Raw genomic sequence first — 24,546 nt, 5'->3', positions numbered from 1 at the left:
GGTAGGTGGGTAAGGTGCAAGCAAAGCATGCCGTGAGCTGTCAATGGGATTGGGTATCAGGCATCACAAACCCAGAACAAAAAAAAAAATCTTATCAGTGTGAATGAGGGGGAGTGTGGAGTGGAGACCCAAAGCCCTTCCGTAGACAATTGGACATCCCCTTAAGGAAGGGTCACAAGGAAGACACAAGCCAATCAGGGTACAGTATAGCACTGATGAAACATACATCTTTCCTCTAGTTCTTTAATGCTTCCTTCCCACCACTATCATGACCCCAAGTCTACTTTACAAATCTGGTTAGACCAGAGCATGTACACTGGTACAGATTAAGAGCTGGAAACACAGGGAATCAAGGACAGATAAACCCCTGAGGACCAATAATAAGAATATCAATACCAGGAGGGTAAGGGGAAGGTGGGGGGAGAGGGGGAGAACAGATCACAATGATCTACATATAACCCCCTCCCAGGGAGACAGACAACAGAAAAGTGGGTAAAGGGAGACATTGGTCAGTGTAAGACATGAAAAAAATGATAATTTATAAATTGTTAAGGGTTCATGAGGGAGGGAGGATGGGGGGAGCGGGGTAAAATGAGGAGCTGATACCAAGGGCTCAAGTAGAAAGAAAATGTTTTGAAAATAACAATGGAAACATATGTGCTTGACACAATGTATATATATACATATTGTGATAAGAGCTGTACAAGCCCCAATAAAATGATTTTTTAAAAAGAGATAGGCATGCTGTGTTTTGTTCAAAACTGGTGCACTGAGAGGGCTGTGTGAGCAGATGCATATCAGGCCTTTTTGTCACTCACTGTTAGGCAATCTTTTCAGAATCTCTAATCGAAGGCTTGACTAACAGCCTGGCCTGCTGGAATGGACTCCAAATGCACAGGAGTCAACATTTTCATCCCTTCGGGAAGTTGCTGGACGTCCAGCAAGAGGTTTATCATCAATGGATAGTTTACCCTTTTTGAAACGAGAAAACCACTCATGCACTTGAGTTTCCCATAGCGCTGTCCTAATCATCTGTGTTCCACATCACAACAGCTTCTGTGGCATTTTCCCTGAGCAGGAAATAACATTTTACCGCTGCACACCATTCTCTTAAATTGGTCATCACACACAAAAAAACAAACAAACAAGATTCGAGTGAAACTGCTTTCAGAAAAAATTTCACTGTAACCACAGAGCACATTCCCAGGCCATGCCACTATGCGCACTAACTCAGAGTGAGTTGCTTCATCCTTGTCTAATAGGAAACATTAGTATGATAAAAGCTCCACCCAGCAGAGCATTCATCTGCTTTTTTTGGGTGGGGGGTGGGGGGGACAGCACAATAATTTGGGCTATTGACATGACAATACACCACTTTAGGTCTGAAACTTTCACTCAATGTAAATATTGTATAGGAATGTCCTTCTTAGGTGCCAGCCAGTATTAAACAGAATGAATCAGCACCATCTTTGAGTGGTAATTATGCTTGAGCCACTGTTGCAGCAATGTATCAATTCATCAGGTGAAGGGTCTTCCTTTTTTGTTTTGGTGACCCAAATTATTAATTATTTTGGTGGTTAGGACTTTCAAATCATTATTTGCATATGGCATTTTCATTTACCTAAAACATGAGCTTGCGCCTGGGTAGACAAAGCATTGTGCGTGAACCAGAGCCCGGGCGGTGCAGAGGTTAAGCTCTCAGTGGCTAACTAGCGGCCGTAGGTTCAACCCCGCCAGCAACGCTGCAGGAGAAAGATGTGTAGCTGGCTTCCAGGAGCACGCGCAGCCTTAGGCTGTCTGTAGGGTCGCCGAGTTGGCATCAATTGACAGCAGGCCACAAACGTGGGAACCAATTAAAATGCACTTCCGATAGCATTCATTAACTGTAATGTATTAAGTGTGTGCTGATATGTCATTAAAATTTTCAGCTTTGGCACAGAAATATTTAACTCCAGTTGCTGAATATAATCAGTAAGATAAGAGGTTTTGAATATGGCTACATATCTTCCTTAAAAGTAATGAGAAATTATTTTAGATTGCTGTCAGCTACAAAATGAAGTTTTTGCTGAAATAAATGTTACAGGTGATGCCATATTTTTATGGAGATAATACTTGGTTCTAGTTATAAATATTAAATAGTTCTCTGATTACTAAAGAATTATCATTGCTGATTTGTAATAGCTGTATTACTTAACTTCTCAAAATAAGTGTTAATGACTATGAGCTTAATAACCAAATTTGGGTTATCTTTTTTCATAAAATCACCTTATTGTCATTGCAGAAAGAAATCTGGATGATGTGTGTGTGTTTTCAAGAGCTACTAGTTGACATGCTAATTAAACACGCTAATGTAATTCACAGTGTACGAAAAGGTAATTAAAAACATATGCTGGCTTAATTTTTTCTATCTTGTGCTGTCATGTCAGTCTTCAAGGAAAAGATGACCAATGCGCGCATCTAAATGAGTGTTAATTTCACAATTTAGTTGTAATTTACACTTCTTATAAGCTAATTGGGAACCCTGTTTCTAGAAAATAAAAGGAGCAAGTTCAGCACTTGCTTCATGTTGTAAAGGGCACTGTACTCATCAGACAACAAGTATCTGAAAGTCCATGCTCACTGACCGAGTCAGAAACAGAAACCCCCATTCTTCTCCCAGAACCTGGGACCGAAGTGCTAAAGACATGCAGGGCCAAGAACTAATTTGCTCAGGTATGGATTGAACTCATGGCAGTAACCACCCAGTGGACAAAAACTTGTAAAGGTTTTTCTTTCAAATATGATAGATGAAAACTGAGATCATTTCCCCAACCACATTAGCTGTGTGCTATCTAATAACTTGATTATGGGTTGTAATAACTTACTGGAAATCATCAGTGATGTGTATTCTAAACATTAAATGGTTCAATCAAGCTGATGTTTCTGCTACTCCCCAATGTGGTTTCCATTTTACGTTTTACGTAGTGTCTGGGACACATTATTGTGAATTCTACATAAAGAGGTATGGCAAATAGTTTAGTCTGTACCGTATTAACTGATGGAAGAGAGAAACATCTTTACTGTTATGAATTCATATTCATAAAATTCACTATTTAAAGTATACAACTCAAATTAAAAATCCACAATTCATTCTTAAAAAATTCAGAGTTATACAACTGTAACCAAAATTGATTTTAGAACATTTCATCACTCCAAAAAAAGAGAAAACCAACCTTTTAACTCTCACCAACACTCACTGCTTCCCCAACACTTCCCTAAGTAACTACTAGCCTATTTTCTGTCCAGGTAAATCTGCATTCTTTACATTTAATACAGATAAAATTACTCACTCTAAAAGACCATGTAATGTATGAACTTTGGTGACTGGCTTCTTTCACTTAGCACAATGTTTTCAAGGTGCAGCTGCATTGCAGAATAAACAATTACGTATGGCACAAAAAATGCTTAACATGATGCTACTGATGCACTTTGAATTTCCTTTGGTGATTAAGAAAATTCTGATTCATGTTTTTATATGTTTTATTGACTGAGAATTAGTCTTTTCTATTTCCTTCTGTAAGTCATAGATGTATACTTTAAGATGTTCCTGAGATGCCATCTCTTCTGTGAAACTTACCCCTTGCCTCACACACCCAAATGGCTTGATTTAGTGCTTGACGGCATAGTGTACGGATTCGATACACACTCACTGCTCATGGAAGCAGCCGTCGAGAGATGGAATAACACACCGCACTGGGTAAACTGCTGCACAAAGCTTCCTTGAAGGGTTGGAAAGCATGTGACTGTGAAGACTAACGCGTGTCTGACTCCAGCCATGGCATTTTCAATCACCTCATACGCATATGAAAATTAGACACTAAATAAGGAAGACTGAAGGAGAATCCATGCATTTGAATGATGGTGCTGGAGGAGAACACTGAAAGTATCATGGACACAAATCTGTCTAGGAAGAAGTATAGCCAAAATGCTCCTGGAAACCAACCCAATGACACTGAGCAATACCATTCCCCATGATGTGATCTAAGACAGTGTAAGCACCTCCACAATGGGATGTGCTATGAGCAGCCAGTGAGTTGTCGGAAGATCAGGGTGCACCACCACACCCTTCCTCAGAACACAGTCCTGCTCTAATTGGAAGGAAGCTTCCGATGTGCCACCTGCTTTCAGTACAAGTGGACACTGTAGACAAGCCTGCTTGCTGTATGTTAGGTCTGGATCCTGCATCTGGCTCATTGACCCCTGGCTCTTCGGACCTGAGCTATATTGCCTGCTGATCCTAAGAGTCATCAGCAGTACCACCCTAACTGCCAACCTTGGCCTCATTTTCCTCTGCAGCCCTTAGCCTGTTACCTTCTGGCCAGTTTTGGGCTCACCCAGTCCCTGCAAGTCTGTGAGTCAGGAGAAGCCACTAGCCACCATCTGATCCAGAGTTGGAACTTTCTCGGACTTGGAATTTACATGCTTCTACTAGGGTTTGACCATTCTCTTGGAATAATTTCCTCTCTGTGCATACATGTATAAGTGTCACTGACTTTGTTTCTCTAGAGACTCCAGCCTAAGATAAACACAAATATTTAAAATATAGGCCAAAGACAAAAACAGAGAAAGGCTTTGATGGGTAACATAAAAATTAGAAATGTATTATAACGGACCATAAAGGAAAGGTTTTCAGAGGAAAAGAGTTCTAAAACTGTTAAATTCTCTTAAGTAGTCCACTGGACGGATAATTCTTACTTTAGATTCCATGAAAAGGAGAATGCTGCAGATTTTAGAAAAAGTAATTTTGGAGGAATGGCAGGGAGAATCCAACTCCAAAGCGTTCCAGGAAGTAGTATAAGGTGAGGAAATAAATGCATATCAAACTCAAACAAACCCACTGCCACAAGTCAGCTAAAGGCACCGAGAGACCCTGTAGGATAGAGTGGCGCTGTTCCACAGGTTGTCCACGTCTGTGAAATCGTCACAGGGACAACCAGCCTCATCTTTCTCCTGTGGAGTGGCTGCCAGGTTCGCATCATTCACCCTGTGGTGAGCAGCTCGGTGGTTAATCCACTGTGCCTCAGGGTGTTGGAAAACTACTGTCTGCAAGCCACATCTGCTCAGCTGTCAGCTTTTGTCAATGCAGGCTTATTGGAACAAAGCTACATTCAATCAGTTATTTATTATCTATGTACAACAGAAATGTATGACCGCAAACCTAAAATATATTTTACTATTTCATTCTTTACAGGGAAAAAAGTGAAGTGAAATGTCTTAGTACGTTTCTTCTATCCACATTGCCGTAACTCAAACCAAATGCTTGGGTGGGATTACGGAAATATAAAAGCAAAAAACCAAACTCACTGCCATCAAGTTGATGCCAACTCATATCAACGGGGAAGAGCTGTCCTTGTGCGTTTCAGAGACAGTAACTTTAAGGGAGTAAAAGGCCCTTTGTTTTTCCCTTGGCACAGCTACTGGTTTTGAACTGCTGACCTTCTAGTTAATAGCCCAATGTATAACCACTATGCCACCACGGTCCTGACCATGGGAACAGGGCATGTGAAACACTAATAGCGGGGTCACTTTTAGTTGCCATTGGCCTAGCTATCCAAGAGCTATCTCAAAAACAGGATGAGAGAAATCCTGGGACCATCAAGGAAGAACCAGCACCTGTGTTTGAACTCCTAGCTGACAGCGGCAGAGCCAGAGACTAGAGGTATCAGAGGGCGCAGCATAGACCACGGGGCGAGCAAAGGATCCAGGCTGAGACAGAGCAGCAGGGCTGTGTCCCTGAAATTGTGAGGTGGCATGGCAGGTGGGCTTTCTGGCTCACAGTGTAGAAGCCAAAGGACCATGTGGCCAAGAGGCTGAGAAGCAAAGAAAGGCACAGCTGCTGGTGGAGAAGCGCTCCTATGCGCCAATGTGGAGAAGCGCTCCTATGCGCCAATGTGGAGAAGCGCTCCTATGAGCCAATGTGGAGAAGCGCTCCTATGAGCCAATGTGGAGAAGCGCTCCTATGCGCCAATGTGGAGAAGCGCTCCTATGAGCCAATGTGGAGAAGCGCTCCTATGAGCCAATGTGGAGAAGCGCTCCTATGAGCCAATGTGGAGAAGCGCTCCTATGAGCCAATGTGGAGAAGCGCTCCTATGCGCCAATGTGGAGAAGCGCTCCTATGAGCCAATGTGGAGAAGCGCTCCTATGAGCCAATGTGGAGAAGCGCTCCTATGAGCCAATGTGGAGAAGCGCTCCCATGAGCCAATGACAATGATTTACTGCTCCCTAATCCTGAGTCATCGCAACTTTCCTCAAGAACCCCATGGTTGGGAGTTGTGTCTGTGAGTTCTGTATGACCACTGCAATGAATTATCCCACTCAACAGAAAAACTGTGTCTCGAGAAGAATGGTTGGTCTTTGAATAGCTAAAGAAGGACGGAGGACGGAGACTTGTCTGACTTCTGCCTTGTGGTAATTGTTCTTGAGCCAGTGTGCAGGTAGATTCTTCTCCCTTGTAGAGTCAGGAGAGGTCAGATCTGGCCTCCACATATTTTTTCACAATAACTGTCAAAATATTAGTTTTATTTACCAAAAGTGATCTCATATGCCACATTATATCTATCATTGTCAGCTAAAAAGGACCTGGTGTTTGTATGGATTATGAAATATAAGTTAAACCAGCTGTATCTAAATTAGTTTGGTGTCATTGCTAAATTCATGGCTGAAATTTCAGGGCCTCCTCACTATTAGCTAACCCACTGCTGGTCCACAGAGAAGGCTGATAGCAGTTGCAGAACCTGCAAGAGATCCTGTCTACGGGATAAAGAAGAACGCATCGCTTAGTTGCTCAAATTTAACAATGCTTTAAGTATGATTTATATCATATACACTTCTATAAAAGAAAGTTAATGAAATTTAAGAGTGATACTTTAAAAGGAGTAAAATCAACCTAAGTTTTACCTTGGCTCTCCAATTTATTAATAAATATGTTTTAAAATAGCAACTATGGTTAGTTGCAAGTCTTTTGCATTGATGAGTCAGATATTAATATATAAACAATTAAAAAATTGGGAGTTGGCTTCAAACCTCTAGATTATCTACCAACAAAAAGAAGGAGACCCCACAGCCTAACTTTCAGCCACACATTAAAAGGGACAACAAGGTGAACAGTAACAGCAGGGGGTAAGCATGGGTGGAAGGGACAGGACAATGGCCACAGTAAGCATGGGAGGAAGGGACAATGGCCACAGTAAGCATGGGAGGAAGGGAGAAAGGCTGCAGTTCACGGCACCAAATGAAATGATATGAATTGGTGAATGGAAAACCAATTTGCTCTGTAAACTTCCACAGCACAAAGTTAAAATAAAAGGAACACACACACACACACACACACACACACACACACACAAAGAGAGAATTAAGAAGTCAAGGATTTGGATCAAAAACATTACAAACGGAATTGTTCAGCTCCTGCGTCTTATATGTGGTCCTTGCCTGGAATGACTCATAACATAACAAAGTTAAACAATTTAGTTTAATGCTTTGTATCTGCTTATGATTAGAGAGGCTAAATTCTCTCTAGCTAGGTCATTAATATTAATGAGTTTTGTGACCTAGGCCAAGTTAATAAAGCAAACATTTACATATCCTGTTAAGAAGTTCTCAATAATAACGGTGAGTTTGAAATTGCTTTTTAGAATTCTTTTATAGTGCTGGGAAAGAAATGAAACTTTCAAATAACACTTTTTTTGAAAGAGACAGAATGGTGAGAGTATCTACAAAACAAACAGCCTTTGATTACAGGTCACACAGAGCTGCTTCAAAATCATTGATTAATGGAATAGGGAATTAAGGTATTGATTATTCCACAAATGACTGGAATATAATATGGGAACAGGTTCAATCTGTTTAACCCTGGAGTGATTATAAGTAATTCTTACTTTCAAGTCAGACCCAAGTTAACAAACATAAAATTGAAAGGTTGGTGGGACTTATCTAAATCGTTTTGAAGAAATTATTCATTTCTGTCATGAAACTGGAAAATAATCGATTTAATAAATCAGAATGCTTTTAATGGAACAGTGTTATTTAGGTGGGATAAAATTATGGTTAAAGGTTAGCTTTTTCGACATAAAAAAAGTGATCTTTTTTGCAGAAATTTGGAAAAGCCAAGGACAATGATACAATCAGAGTTCTTCCACATAGATAAGGACTCCTTCAAGTTGGGCCAGACTCAAGTGAAAGCAGTATTCTGATTAACCAAGCAATCTGATGTCCTTCTTCAAAGATGCCCTTTCACACGAGTGTTCCAGAAGTAACAAACCACATTTCTGGCTGTGCTCTCAGTTGGGTCTTGCTTTGGAATATTAATACCATTTCTAGATATTGGAATATTGACATCATTTATAGTGGAAGTAAATTAAAATCGGTTTTTAAATAGACAAAATGCAAGTTAAAAGGGCTAGGAATACACCCAAACTTCTACTTGGTAATGAATGACTCTAAAGGGATTATGTAAAGAGGCACCACTACCCCATTTCTTCTCCCTCTTCACGGCTGACCCAGGCACTTATTCTAAACCAGTGTAGCACTGACTTTGTTTAAATTCCTTCTCTGCTGAGCACTTCATTCTTTGCATAATTTGAAACACAATGCTGTTTAGTTTGCTCTAAGGTCACCTTCATTAGACCGCCCTTCTAGTAAAAGTGCTCACCGTCTTGCCCAGAGCAACAACAGCCAGACGTTTATCCTTTTCCTTATAAGTCAAAGCTTTCAATAAACTCTTTATTAAAACCAAAAAAGTCCTTGTCCTAGATGACTCTTTCCTAAAATATCTGAAAAGGATCAATGTAACATTTGAATAGTATTTTTAAGAAGAGATAAAAGGGTTAATTATAAAATGTTAGTGTAATTTTTAATATATTAAAAAATTCCAAAGGTAACATGAATTATTATTAAGAAAGACACCAGATAACAATATGACTCACACAAATTCAATATTTTTCTAACTTGAAATTAATAAGATTATTAATTTTAGTTACTTAAATCTAAAAGCCAATATAATTCATGAAGTACAATGCGAATGTCATAAGAGAAATCAGAGTGCACGAGGACTGCAGGAGAACTTGGCTGATGAACTGGGTCAGGAAATCACCAATTTGGTGGGTAACCCAAGATTACTCCAATTTTGTATCAGCTTTCTCCTAGCAAACATACTAAAAATCTTTCATCTAGAAATTCAATGTTTCCAAAAATTCTATTTCAGTAGTTGAGATAAGGTAACACAACATGTAACACGACAGCAAAAAACGAACTTTTGTGAATGTAACTCTCTTTCATATTTTACTTAAAATATTGGCTGGAGAGGCCTATTCAACAGTGTCATAGGAATCCTGGTAGTGTGCTGGGTTAAGCACTGGATTGCTAACTGAAAGGTCAGTGATTTGAACCCATCAGGGCCTCTGGGAGAAAACTGCAGTCTATGAAGACTGACAGTCTTGAAAATCCTCTGGGGCAGTTCCCCTTAGCCCAACAGTGTTGCTATGAGTCAGAATTGATTTGATGGACTCAGGGGGTAGGAATGGTTCCTTTAGAAAACAGCTTTCTCTCTCAATGTAGACCTATAAGTTTGGCTATAAAAACAATGTCTTCTAAAATCAGATATGAGCCAACATCAAAGTCTGCAATATTTTATAACACTTTTATATAAAAAAATGTTAATCCTTAGTATGGACTGCTTTTTAATTAGATCACAGCTTTCCATGGAAATATTCCTTAATAGATAAAAAATAAAATGTAATAATATTTTTGAAATGTAAATTTTGTATCTATAATGGCTAATAATAAAATTACCATATATACTCGAATATAAGCTGACTCAAGTATAAGCCAAGGTACCTAATTATTACCTGGGAAACAAGAAAAACTGATTAACTTGAGTATAAGCCTAGGGTGGAGAATTCACAAGCTATTGGTGAGTTTCAATAATCAAAACAAGTGAAAATAAAATTACTAAAAATTGAGACATCAGTAATGTATTTAAATATTTATTTTAAATAAAAACATAAATAAAAGGACAAGTCATTTAGCATTAGTAAACCAACATAGTAAGTGGAACATAGGTTCAACAAAACAATAAGGTATCGATAATGATACCTTAAGAGTACTATTTCCTGAGCTCAATCAGCAACCAAGCTAAAAGAGTCAAAATTCTTCAAAACTGGATTCCTCATCATCATCCATATCCCAGTGCAGAGCTTCAGCTGGTGTGAGGTCATCATAGATGCTGTCCTCACTGAGATCGCCATAATCACCATCACTGCTGTCATTTTCATACAAAGCACAGTCTTCACTGCCACCCATAGCATTACTAATACTACATTTCTGGAAGGCACGTTGCACCATGTCGTCTGGAAGGTCTTCCCATGCATCTCGAACCCACTTTGCTATTAACTCTATGTCAGGCTTCATGAGATTTCCTCCTTTTGTTAGTCGGGCTAGACCAGATGACATCCATTCATGCCACATCCTTTGCACACAGTCTTTGAAAGGCTTATTCAAAGATACACGTCATAGGACGGCTCTGATTGGTTAGGTGTGAGTAAATAAACATTCAAAGCCCTATAGTGTCAGCGGGCTTTGAATGAACAGTAGAGAAATGGCAATCACCCGCGAGATAACGGGCGCTCATCCTGTTACCTCAGGAGGGAGAGGGGGGGCAGTGAGTTACACCACTGACCTATATATAAGCCAAATCCCAGTTTTTCAGCACATCTGTTGTGCTGAAAAACTCGGCTTATACACGAGTATATACAGCTTCCATTTTCATTAAAAGTATACACACTCTATCTGAGGTTATGGGTAAGCAGAAAAAATTTTCTGTTGAATATACTAAACTATGTCTATCGTAGTTTTTCATTTACTTACAGAGTAAGTGTATTTGAAATGTTTGATGTAATTCCCAAATATGCTGTGTCCAGATTTTAAGTTTTGGGGTCTCTATCCATCTCTGATCACAAACTTCTTTTTCTATCAACCGAAACCTTCTTTGGTATGGCAACAAGAAATCCAAACGCTTTAGGTTACCACTTCAACCTGCTACAGTTCAAGCCCAGCTGTCTTTCCCACTAGCTCTCCAAAAATACTATTAAAAACTGCTCATTATTCTTCTCAAACACAGCGACACTTTCCTAAACAATGCTTTTGTTTACTCTTCCCCCTTTGGTTTACATATGACAAAATCATTCCAATTCTCCAAAACCCCAAAATGCACGGCCACTGAGTTGACCCCAACTGATAGCAACTCCTATCTAGAAGCGCCCAGGCTGTGAATCTTTACGGGCGCAGAAAGCCTCATCGTTCTCCCCTGGAGCAGCTGAGGGGTTTGAGCTGTGGACCTGGTGGTTAGCAGCCCAGTGCTTATGGACAAGCACCAGCAGGGCGCCTTCAAATCACTCAGGCAGCAGCTACCACCCTTCCTCCGTGAGCTCTCCCCATAGGTCCAACCAGGCACGCACCTCCCTTACTAAGTCTCACTGCCTTCCAGGTCTGAGCCAGCAGTGCAGCATCTGATGCACCCTACCCTGCACTGAATTTCGTGCTGAATCTATGTCATCGCTTTCTTGGCATGATGGAAATTTCTTGAGGGCATGAGCTTGTCTTCTTTTAGCATAGCATAATGTTTTAAACCAGTCCACCAAGTATGAAATAATCTGTGTCTCAGTTTCCTCATAAGTAACATGGCATAATAAAAACATCCCCATGACAAAAGAATAAATCTCATAGGTACTACATGTAAACAGGAGGTGTCAATCGATATCAGTACGTATGCAGAGTAATCTTCATCACCAGCATCACTACCTTTCACGTCTCCCAGATCTCAAGATGAAGGACGTTAATATCATAGGTGCTTAATAAATTATTGCTGACTGAATAGAATTGACTTTTTGGCTCTTCATATCAGAAAAAATAAAGCTCTGTGGAGAATTCTTAGCAGAGAAAGCAAAGCTCATAAATATACAGTTTCAAGTAAGCAGCAATACATTTATAGGTTGTCTTACTAGAGCGCTTTCACATGTATAGTAAGGTCATTTACAGAAGTATTCTCAGGATGGCATGAAAATATCCTTTTTGGGAAAAGTAAAACACTAAAAAGACAATATGTAAAATATGATTTGAGATGGTGGAGGCAAAGCACATGTAAAGGTCTGGCCACAGAACTCTGCTTCATGTGAAAATAGCAACTCACATAATGGACATAATGGCTTTTGAACACAGACTGCCAAAAACGCACATAGTAGTACTGCTCTGTGAAGTAGACTAAATGTCTGTATGCAATAGAATGAGTCCATGCAAGGAATTTCTACCGGCAACCTCATGCGTATACAAAGCTTTAATATTAATATAAAATATTTGACCGACTTTTTATGATGTCAAAAGTTTATTAATAAACACTTGGTGTTCGTATATTTTCATATGGTTCAATTTTGGTATAAAGTTCTTTGGCTGCGAGGAAGAACATGTGATTTACTTCACTGACAGCAATCTCTCTTCATGCTGAAATGGCTGCTTCTTGGTACTTCTTCTGCTGTTGGCTTTTAGCATAGCCATCTGTGATTGCGTGAATGGAGTCCCGCTGCGAGGTGCTCGTCACGTTAATGCCAAATAAGGGACATACCCGATTACTACTGTAATAAGGAGGTATACCGGTAACGCCACTGCCCAACAGTTTTGGGGCCAGTAGGTTAAGCCTAAGAAATTTAGCCAAGATTCCAGAACAAAAGGCCATACAAGATACAGCATGAAGCCAAATTGGGAGCTTAAGAAAAGAATAAAGCCATAATTGCTCTTTCTGGCAATGGCGACGGTGTATTTTCCACCATCTTCCCTGTGGCTTTAGACGATCTCAGCTCTGAGTCCTTTGTGCAAGCGCCGCTGAAGAGTGGGTGGTTGGGGAGGAGCGAGAGAAAAATACTGAAGCAACCGCAGAGGAGTGGGCAGCCCACTCCTAGGCGCTGCGCTTAGCTACTCTTTTTAACGAACACAGGAAAACAAAATGAAATATCAACTACTCTTAATACAATATTTGAGATTTTCAGGGCACAATTTAGCCATAACGAGCACAGGATGACATTTATATAGTACTATGGAGTTGATAAAAAGAAATGAATATCCTTATTGGCTTGACAAATAAATCAATAATGTCAAAACTGGAGAAGTTGACTATTTTATATTTAGATGATACCTAGCTTACTTGGAAAATATCATGAAACTTAAAACACTTGGAAAAAATTGACAGAAATGGTTATCTCCTTCCACCAAACTCTGAACTAGGAAAATATATGTTAAGAGAAGCAATGGGAACGTTTGTAAAATGGTGCAGAGCTCAGACAGTGATAAAAGAGAGTACAGTTGTGAGCCTGCTATGTAAACATCGAGCCTCATTACTGTAGGCATTTTTGAGTATTTTCTAATTTAGAATTGATTTTACCTGGCATTGTAGTTAGCGCTCTCAGCTTTTGAAGAGAGGACACGGAGAGCTACAGAATAAGAAATCTCTACACATGGAAAGCTCTATGATGAAGATCATATTAATGCTGTCTGGTTGTTGTCAGGAGCCATGGAATGAGTTCCACTCTGTGGTAATTACAGAACCTGATGTCGACTTGAGACTATTCAGAGTGAAGGGGTGGAGTGTAGTCTGTCAATCAGGTCACAGCTTGATGACTTCAGTTGGAGATAAATAGCTCACTGGAGGCCAGATACTCTTTCTCTCTATGCTTGTCTCCCTGCAAGACTTTCCTGTTGACAAGCCACATGGAGCTATGCTGATGGAGCCAGAGCCCTGAGCTGGAGGAGCCATGTGGAGACCCACACCAGTGTTGAGATGCTTCTGCCACTGGATCCACAAGACTTTCCACCCCATGGCCTGTGATCTTGCTGTATTTGGTGTCACTGCATGTGTTGCGTTAGTCTGATGAGGAATTTAGAGACCAGTCACGGACATTTGCTTTACGTGCTAAAATGGGCATATGGGTTAATATTGGACTTCTGGACTCGATCCGGACGGGGCTGGGATGTTTTCTTAATATACAATTCCTCTGTACGTAAAGCTCTTTCGTGTACACACGAGTCTCTCCCTAGATTTGCTTCTCTAGTGCACCCAGACTCACAGTGAACCTATGCACAACAGAAGGAAACACTGTCTGTCTGGGCCATCCTCGCAGGTGCTCCTAGGCTCGAGCCCATTGTTGTAGCCAGTGTGTCCATTGGTTTCCTTGGGGGACTTCCTGTTTCTGCTGCCCCTCCACTTTATAAAGCACGATGTCCTTCACCAGGGACTGGTCTCTCCTAAGGAGATGTTCAAAGTTCTCTACAACAAAGTTCCCACTACCCTTGCCTCTAGGGAGCGCTCGCCTTACTTCCTCCAAGCCCAACCTGCTTGTTCTTCTGGGCGTCCTCTGGATATTCTCTGCCAGCACCACGAGTCAAATGTACAGACACTTCTTCAGTCTTTATTCAGTGCCCAGTTTTCACATGCACATGAGGCAATTGAAAAATAGCATGGCTTGGGTCAGGTACACCTTAGTCTAAAAAGTAGCATCCTTGATTTTCAATATTCTTACAGTGGTCTTATGCAGCAGATTTACCTATTCCAAGGCATTTTTGATCTCTTGATTGCTGCTTCCATGAGCATTGATTACAGATCCAAGCAAGGCAAGATCCTCGACAATTTCAACCTTTTCTCCATTTATCAATAATGTTACCTATTGGTCAAGTTGTGAGGATTTTGGTCTTCTTTACATTGAGTTGTAATCCATAGCTAGGTGCTAAGAAATATATTGTTAAATTTTAATTGTAGATTTTTGTGAAGGGAGATCCTGACTAGTTGAACTTTCACTATGTGCAACTTTTATAACCACCAAAGGTATTTTATAAACACTGAAAGAACTAGATTATTTAACATTACTAGGGATATATATATATATATATATATAAATTGAACCTGAATTAGAGTTAAACAGATATGCAAAACCCCCTTCTTCTTCCTCTAGGACAATGTACCCAAGTTCTAGTGTCCCAGGGAAGTGTTAGAACAATGGAGGGAGGGGGGCAGAGGGGCTGAAAAACAGATACCTATACTTCATCCAGAATTATGGGTTATATTACAATAGGTGTTTTTAAAAATTAATTATTGGGGGCTCTTACAACTCATCATAATCCATAAATCAACTGTACCAAATACATTTGTACATATGTTGCCATCATCGTTTTCAAAACTTTTTCTTTCTGTGTGAGCCCTGGATATTATAAAAGTTTTTAATTGCCAGATGGGCACTGAGATTTTCTTTTTTCCTGAAAGAGGGGGATAAACTAAATAAGGTTGGAAAACTATGCCCTAGGGCTTGTACTTTAAGGAAACTAGAGCCTGATGGATCCAACCCAGTAAGAGGTATTCAGGACCCAGAGGAGCATGAGTTGATTTGGGAACCATGCCATTAGTTAAAGACCCCGATGTTCTGATTTTGTAAACATTAGGCTACAAGGGCCATCCTTAGGATCCTGTCCAGTTCTCTCTAACCTATATTCTTCTCAAGAAGGATGAGCTGCATCAATCTGAACCATCTTTAGTGTTCAATACTTGTTTACAAGGACAAAACATGTACTATTGAGCTTCTAATACACAATCAGCATTTTAGTCATAACAACCAAATGGCCTCATATTGGGGTTTTTTTTGCTTCCTAAGCTAGATGAACTATTTCTATTACACTGATTTAAAAATATAATTTCCAACACACTATTGAAACATTTCACACTCTAGTTAATGAGACAATAGTATCTGATAATACTCATTTATACTGGCCATTATAAACACTTCACATAGGACCACTGTCAGATATTGTACAAATGAGACTTCTTAGGAGCTTAGATTATTGAAAAAATAAGCTGAAGTTAAGAAAAATTATTTTCTGATATAAAATGCAATGAACAAATGCTCATATATGAGTGGCTTTAGCTCAATTCACAGTAAGAAGTATGAGAATGCATAGAATTAAAAATAATACTTAGTGAATAATTCCTTTATTAATGAGTAGAGTTATATATTCTAAAAGTAAACTCTCAATTCAGTCTTTTAGGGGCTATCAAGTCAATTTTCAAAGCTTAGTGACCACACATGACAGAGGAGAACGATCCCATATGACTTTCTAGATGGTAATGTTACAGCACAGATCGCCAAGCCTTTCGTGGACGATGCTTCTCTGGGTGGGTTTGAACTACCAAAGTTTCTATTAACAACTGAGTGCTTAATTGTACTATAATTATAATGCCATTGTACAGTAGTGCCATTAAAAAAGAACCATTATGAATGAAACAAAAATATATACATTATTTCTTTGAAGAAACCTGTTTTAACTTTTAATCTTGTAATAATTACTTTTATATTTAATTTCAAATAACAATCAAATAATTATTTTCATACATACACAAAATTCTTACTATGCTGAATACTACATTAATGTCTGGGTAGTTTTGAGAAATACAGAAATATTTAACATAACAGGCAAAGTGAAAATAAAATATCCTAACCAAAAACAAAGAGATGAGAGAAATGCTGATTTAAAAAGTGCAGAATCTAAAGGTTAAGAGGAAAGATTCTTGAGTCAGATTCCTGTGTTTGATTCCTGGTTATAACACTGACTAGCTATGTGGCCTGAAAGAATATTATTACTACTCTGTGTCTCATTGCCCTTATCAGTAAATGGGGATGATGAAGTACTTTATCTCATAGGATTGTGGTAAGGCTCGTTAATGTGTAAAGTGCTCTAGGTTGAGTAAATGATGCATGGTGGTTATAAATATTAGCTAATAATATTTCTTATTAATACATTTCACAAGAGAAAACCATGTATTACTAAAACCAGACCAGGGGATGACAGACCATCAGTTGTTCATTTCTAAGTTCAGGTTGAAGTTGGTGAAAATGAGAACCAAAAGATGACCTTGAGTCTATCCCACCACAGTTTGAGTACATCTCAAGAACAGATTTGATACATTACACAGTAATGAGAGAAGACCTGATTGGCTGTAGGATGACATCGAGAACATCACACATGAAGAAAGTAAGTGTTTATTAAAAAAACAGGAAAGAAAGACAAGATCAAAGTCCGAAGAGATCCTGAAACTTACTTTTAATCTTAGAACAGCTGAGGCAAAGGAAAGAAATGATGTGGTCAGAGTCAAACAGAAAATTTCAAAGGGCAGCTCACGAATACAAACGTAAGCATTATAATAAAATGTGCAAAGACCTATAGTTAGAAAACCAAAAAGGAATAATACACTCAGTATATCTTAAACTGAGCGAACTAAAGAGAAAATTTCAAGCCTCAAGTTACAATATTGGGCAAAATACCGAATGGGGCAGGAAGCATCAAAAGAAGGCAGAAAGAATGCACAGAGTCGCTGCACCAAACAACTACTGAACACTCAGTCAGCTCAAGAGGTAGCACACGATCCAGAACCAGCGGCACTTAACAAGGAGTTCAAGCTGCACTGAATGCATTCGCCGAAAACATGGCTTTAAGAATCGGAGAATACCAACTGAAACGTTTTAACAAGCTAATGAAGCAACGCAAGCATTCACTCATAGATGCCAGATACTGGCCAACTGACTGGAAGAGATCCATATTTGCACTCCTGCAAAAGATACATGACCCATTTGAACAGAATGTTCAAATTACAGAATATCACTGATAGCACAAGCAAGTAAAATTGTGCTCAAGATCCCCCACAATGATTGCCGCAGTGCATTGACAGGGTGCTTCCAGGGGGTTGGGCCAGATTCGGAAGAGGACGTGGAACACAGGACAGCACTGCTGACTTAGATGGATCGTGGCTGAGAGCAGAGAACACCAGGAAGATGTTTGCTTGTGTTCCCCCGACGATGCAAAGGCCTTTGACAACCCACCATGGAGAGTCTTGAGAACGGGAATTCCAGACCACTTAATTATGCTCAGACAGAACCTATACAAGAGGCAGCTGGTGTGACTCGAATAAGGGGATACTAGTGGTGTAGTGGTTACACGTTGGGCTGCAATTCGCATGGTTGGCAGTTCCAACCACTAGCAGTGCTGAAGGAGAAAGGCTGGGCTTTCTACTCCCGTTAGCAGTTACAGTCTCGGAAACTCGTAATGGGTCACTATGAGTCATCACTGGCGATGGCAGTGAGCTTCTTGTTTTGTGGCATCATTTACAATCAGGAAAAGTGTATGTTGGGGTTGTATCCTGTTATCATACCTACTCAATCTCTACACTGAGCAAATAATCCGAGGAGCTGGAGGATCTGAGGAAGAACGCTGCATCAGGATTGGACGAAGGCTTATCAAGCTGCACAATGCAGATGACACGACCTTGCTGGCTGCAAGAGAGGAGGGCTTGACGCGCTTGCTGATGAAGATCAAGGACTGCGACTTCAGTATGGGTTGCAGCTCAAGTACTTCGTCTTGCTTGGTTCTGCAGTTAATGTTCACGGAAACAACAGTTCAGAGCTCAAGACACATGGCATTAAGTAAATATGTTGCATAGGACCTCTTTAAAGTGCTGAAGAGAAAGGATATTACTTTGCAGACTGACTCTAGTCATGTTATTTTCAGTTGCTTCAAATGCATATGAAAGTTGGACATTGACTAAGAAAAACTGATGCATTTAAACCACGGTGTTGGCGAAGAATATTGAAAGTACTATGGACTGTCAGAAGAACAAACAGATCTATTTGGAAGAAGTACACCTAGCATGCATGGATGGCTAAACTTCATTCCGTGTATTTTGGACATGCTATCATCAGAGTGTATGTAGTCCCTAAGAACACCATGCTTGGTAAAGCAGTGGGGCAGCAAAAAGATGGCGAACCCCAGCTGGAGCGACAATAAGGGCTCCCACATAAGAACAACTGTGAAGATGGCACCGGGTGGGGCGGTGCTCGCTCTGTGGCACATGAGATCACTATAAGTCAGAATTGGCTCACTGGTACCTAACAGCAACATAATACAACAAAAGTGGAAACAACATGTTTGACTCAAAATCATTACAATGGCTAGACAGTGGTACCAGAGAGTGAAGACAGAGCGAGGCATAGAGCTAGGCACAGAGATGAAGAACAGAAACGGAAGCACACAATCCAGTGGCAACCTTGAAACAAGAGTAACTTAAGTTCATGCAGAAGAGGGATAAGCATCCAACCACTGAATATTAGTGCTGTTGGCAGGGACAAAAAATGAGTAAATGGATGGGAAGAAAGAAAAGGCAAGTCAGGTGTTTTATTCAATAATAACCAAATAAATACATTGAAAAGGAAACTTTTAGACATGGTAACATGCTCTTAGAGGTACCCAACTGTATTAGATCCAAAAAGTGTACAGACAGAATACACATCTCAATGACTAATTTTAACCCCTACCCCCACCCCCAGCCTGCCCCTGGTAATTACAGAGTTGTCCCCTGGAAAGATTTATGAAACTTCAAATAGCAATTGCTCTATCAAGATTTTCAGATACAGTATCTCCATGGGTACCCCTCTGATTTCTGATTGCATACAACTTTTTTGTTCAATAAACATTTTTGAACATTATAATCAACTTCTTTTTAATCAAAACTAGTCATCTTGGCAAATTAGGTAGCACTGAGAAATGCAATTCATTATGGTAGTTTTCTTGTAAGTGTGGTTTTAATCACTTTTGGATGCAGGTGCACTTTTAAAAGAAAACCAAAACATTTCCACAGGCTATAGATGTGTTCAAAAAAGGAACTGACTTTACTAGAAAATATTAGAAGAAAAATGGAATAAAATTTTGCAAGTCTGAAGCATTAGGTGCTCAAAATTAATCTATTGATTTGTTAATAGTTTCTAACATTCACAGAGAACTTTAAATGGAACCATGTTGATTCATCACCTTTTCAGTTTTGAACAGTCTCAAGAAAAACATAATACTCATATTTTATAAAATATATTTTATAAACCTAAAGCATACAATAAAAATATTTCCTTATTTTCTTCAAAACACCTATAAGCACAATTTGTTTCAAATGTAATTATTTAAAAAATGGCAAATTCAAGCCAGGGGTTAAATTTTAAATTGCATTCATTTCCCCAAAAATGTAATTAATTAAAATGAGGTTACAAATAAATCAACTTGACCACTTTAGCAGACAGCTAATTTTCCAATGCAGATTACTATTGTTTGAATGACACCTAATATTCTCTTTTTCTGAAGGTTGCCTAGGGAAAGATCATGTAAATTCTTTTATACTTCCCCAAACACATGAGTAAGGTTTAGTTGTTCTAGAGTTAGTAGGCTGAAAATTACCAAAATGCTGACAGCATTTTAAAAAATCCCATGCCTATTTATTAAGAAAATAAGTTAATAAGAGTACTGAACATACTAAATTAATTAATTTTTATCAGAAATAAAACACTATACAAGCAAATTCTCTTTTTCTCCAACATTTTTATTGGCACATAATTTACATATTATACAAGTGAATAGTTCAATCGTTAAGTCATATCAAGGAGAGTTGTACAATCAGCACCACATCTTAGAGCACCCTTCCTCATGCCGCGACCCTTTCATACAGTTCCTCATGTTGTGGTGGTGACCCCCAACCATAAAATTATTTTCGTTGCTACTTCATCACCGTCATTTTGCTACTGTTATGAATTGGGTGACCCCTGTAAAAGGGCCATTCCATCCTCAGAGGGGTTGAGGCCCACAAGCTGAGAACCTCTGTCTTAGAGCCTCCCCACCCCCCACCCCCCATGGTTAAATCTCCTTTGAACTGAGTTTGCAATCACAATCAAATCCGGTGCCCCTCTCCTTTCCTGCCTTCATTACTTATGCTCCAATCCCCTTTCCCTCCCTACACCCACCCCCGCCCCCGCATCCCTATAACATCTCCTATCAGTTATTATCATTATACATCCATTCCTCCTGCGCTTCACATCTGGGAGACCCAAAAGAAAACAAATTCGTCTTAAATGGGATAAACCTAGCCCAAAAAACTCCAAAATCAGGAGTAGTTTCAGTTTGTTTTCTTAGGAGGAAATGAAGAACATTGATGATAAATGAACAGATTGAAAAAACCCAACTCATTAAGCACTCTAGACAGTCTACAGGCTCCTCATAAAATATGCTCATAAGTCTCCATTAACATGGTTGTATCATCGGCTTAGTTTTTCTCAGCTTCAAAATCTGTTCTTTTGCTCTTTAAGCTAGAATGGACCAAGATGCCAAGTGAGACAGAGAGGCTACTGCAGAAACTCTGAGAAACTCACTATTTGTGGTCAATACTTACCAAGAGCAGGAGTACATATCTCAAATATGTGACTGTGGAGAGTTCTTGAATAGGCAATGGGATTAAATCAACAGAGCAAGGTAGCAAGTAACTCGTGGGAATGGAAGCGCTGAGTCAGCTGACAAACTCTCCCAAGTCATGAACACCTTGTGGCATACCTCGGGCTTTTACTCTGCAACTTGGGGGAGAAGGTTCTATAATGAGAATGCACATCTACTAGGATGCTAAGAAGGATTCTCATTTGGGTTGTCCCATTAATACTCTCAATCTTGAAAATTGTTCAATCTAGACTATCAATTAGAAATATTAACAAACAACCAAGAATCAGCTTCTTATTTCTGGTAAAGCTGACAAGAAAGTTACCAACACTTAACAGGTAGAAAAACTAACATTCAGACATAACAGAAGCAAAAGAAAACTTTAAAATGAATATACTTGACGTGCTTCGATTTGAACATAGCACATCATGCACACAAAAAGAATAGGCTATGATAAAAAGGGGGTGCCCAGATAGTTGTCATGGCGTCAATTCCTACTCAAGGTGAACTTATTTGTGTCAGAGTAGGGCAGTAAAGTTTCCAGTGGTTAATATTTCACAGGTAGATCACCAGAGCTTTCTTCTAAGGAGACTCTGGGTGGTCACGAACCACCAAGTTAGCAACCAAGTGTATAAACTACCTGAACCACTCCATGAGTTCTCTGAAAAGACCACCACACAACTCTACAAAAGGGAAAAAAAGGCAGACAGCTACAAAATATGCCCCTCCCCTCCAAAAAACCACTGAAAAATTAATGGATACAATGATCAAATTTTTGCAATAGAAATAAAGCTAAGAAATTCTTCAGTCTACTGAAAATGTACTATAGATAATGAGAATTTGAGGGTAGATTTAGAAGTGCTCCCCCAAGTGGGTGATACCCCTCCTGAGGGTACTGGAAAGATCCAGTGGCCTGCAAAAGCAGATACCTACACTTTATACTGGATTATGAGCAATAATACAAATGTGCTTTCCTGGGGGTGGTGGGAGAGGAGTAATCTTTTTTAAATGAAAAGGAGGCGGTATGTCCAACAAGTTTGGGAACCTATGATTTAGATGCTCTAGTAGCTACCTAACAGAAGGATGTAACAGGAGAGAATAAAATGGAAAAAGTAATCAGAAATAATAGAAGAAATTTTCTCTACGTGATAGATTCAAACTTTCAGATAAAAAGAGAACCAACTAAGGCAAGAGCCCTGATAATGATAATGGACACTTAGTCATATCCTTCACATGTGTACTTCAAGAACAATCGTGAAACTTTTGACACAAGAGTAAGCGAATGAGTGACTAAAGACAGGGAGGGAGAAAGGTAAAGCAGGAAAACTATACTGATATACATTTCTAACAACTTCAGCTAATAAAAACAAATAGATCTATTAAAGAACATCCCAAGGAGTCCATAAGAAAACTTTTATAGTTAAGAGAGGAATTCAGCAAAGCTGCAGGCTATTAGTTCAACAAACGAAACTCAGTTGGATGTCTATATACTAGCAATGAAAAATCTGAACAGGAAATTGGGAAAACAATTCCAATTACACTAGCATCTAAGAGAACAAAATACCTATAAATAAAGCTGCCCGGGCATGTTTACATGAAAGTGAAATGAGAACTATAAAATGCTGCTGAGAGATTAAAGAATCATATGAAAGGATACTCTATGCTCATGGATTAGAAACTTAATATTGTTAAGATGCCAATACTACCCAAAGTGATCTATAGATTCAATTCAATCCTGAGCAAAATTCTAATAGTCTTCTTTACAGAAATAGAAAAGCCAGTCCTCAAATTCATATGAAATGGCAAAAGGCTCTGAGCAGCTAAAGCAGAGCTACAAGAGAAGAACAAAGTAAGCAGATTCACATTTCCTGATTTAAAACAGTCACGGTATTCAAAAGAGGCCGGCAATGGTATGGTAACAGACACATAGGCCAATGGAATAACACGGAGTCAACAAATAAATCCACACATCTATGGACAACTGATTTCTTTTAAAAGGGTGCTAATTCTGTTCAATGGAAAAGAGAAGTCACTATAATAAATGGTGATGAGAAAGTGGGTTTCATCATGAATAAAACTAAAACAGAATACACGTCTCCCACTACAGACAAAAACAAATTTTGAAGAATTAAAGACCCAAGTATATATAAAATTTAAACAACCTAAAATCCTAAAAAAGGCAAATAACCAAATCATAAAGCAGGCAAAGAATTTAATGAGTATTTTACCAAAGAGGACATTCAAATAGCCACCAAATACATTAAAAGATGCTCAGTGTCATTAACTATTCGATTTGCAAATCAAAACCACAATGAGATACCACTCACTCCTACTACGTTGGCTAAGATCAAAATAAAGCAGAAAATTAAAAGTGTTGGTGAGGAGGTCAGAGAACTGGAACTCTTATTCACTGCGGGTGTGAGTACAATGTGCTACAGCGATCGTGGAAAAGAGCACGGCAATGCTTCGGAAACTAAACGCAGAGCTGCCCGGAGACGCAGGAATGGCCTCTTCTTAGTATAGACAGGCATGTGTCCATGAAGGCGCTAGAATGCCACGTGGTTAGGGTAGTGTGAGATCCTTATATGAAGCCCTTCGAAGAGCCTGCTTGAGGTCATCCTCATCACCTCTGTGCAGTCCTCCCGTGGCCGGAGCTCCGGGAGACCAGAAGAAAGGGTGGCAGTACGGTAGCAGTGGGGGGAGTGGCTCAGGAGCATTCACAGAGAGTGGAAGTAGACAGCACCCAGCCCCAGCTGCCTGCCTGCTCCCAGGACAAAGCCTGGGAGCCATGCTCGCTGCAGCAACTGTTTATGTGCGAGGAGGTACCCAGGAAATCCCAGAATTTTGTTTCAAAGCTATGTATTTACATTTTTTTATAAAACAACCTCATCACCTTCAAAGTACTTGTCAAATCTGCAATTCCATTCTTGGAAACATTTTTCAAACTCATCTGACTATCCAAGATAATCCAGATAACTTCCCCATCTCTTCAGTGGTCCGTCCGTCCGTCTTCACGCACAAGTACACAAATTTTGTTGGCATTTTCATCCTTTCGGGAAGTTGAAGGGCGTCCAGAATAAGGTTTGTCATCAATCAACATTTCACCTTTTTTGAAATGAAAAAACCACTCATACATTTGAGTTTTTCCCATAGCACTGTCCTTGTAAGCTGTGTTCAACATCACAA

General features: G+C 39.5%; 1 protein-coding gene and 1 pseudogene across 1 annotated transcript in view; both read right to left on the bottom strand.

Moving 5' to 3' along the window:
- Positions 1-24,546, bottom strand: part of COMMD10 (COMM domain containing 10) — a 202,414-nt gene that overhangs the window by 18,886 nt on the left and 158,982 nt on the right. The gene's annotated exons all lie outside the window — the stretch shown is intronic.
- LOC142438807 (phosphatidylinositol N-acetylglucosaminyltransferase subunit P pseudogene) lies at positions 12,419-12,857 on the bottom strand (annotated as a pseudogene).

Source organism: Tenrec ecaudatus, chromosome 2 (genome assembly GCF_050624435.1).
Source record: "Tenrec ecaudatus isolate mTenEca1 chromosome 2, mTenEca1.hap1, whole genome shotgun sequence".
NCBI lineage: Eukaryota > Metazoa > Chordata > Mammalia > Afrosoricida > Tenrecidae > Tenrec > Tenrec ecaudatus.
This window is presented reverse-complemented; position numbering and strand designations above follow the sequence as displayed.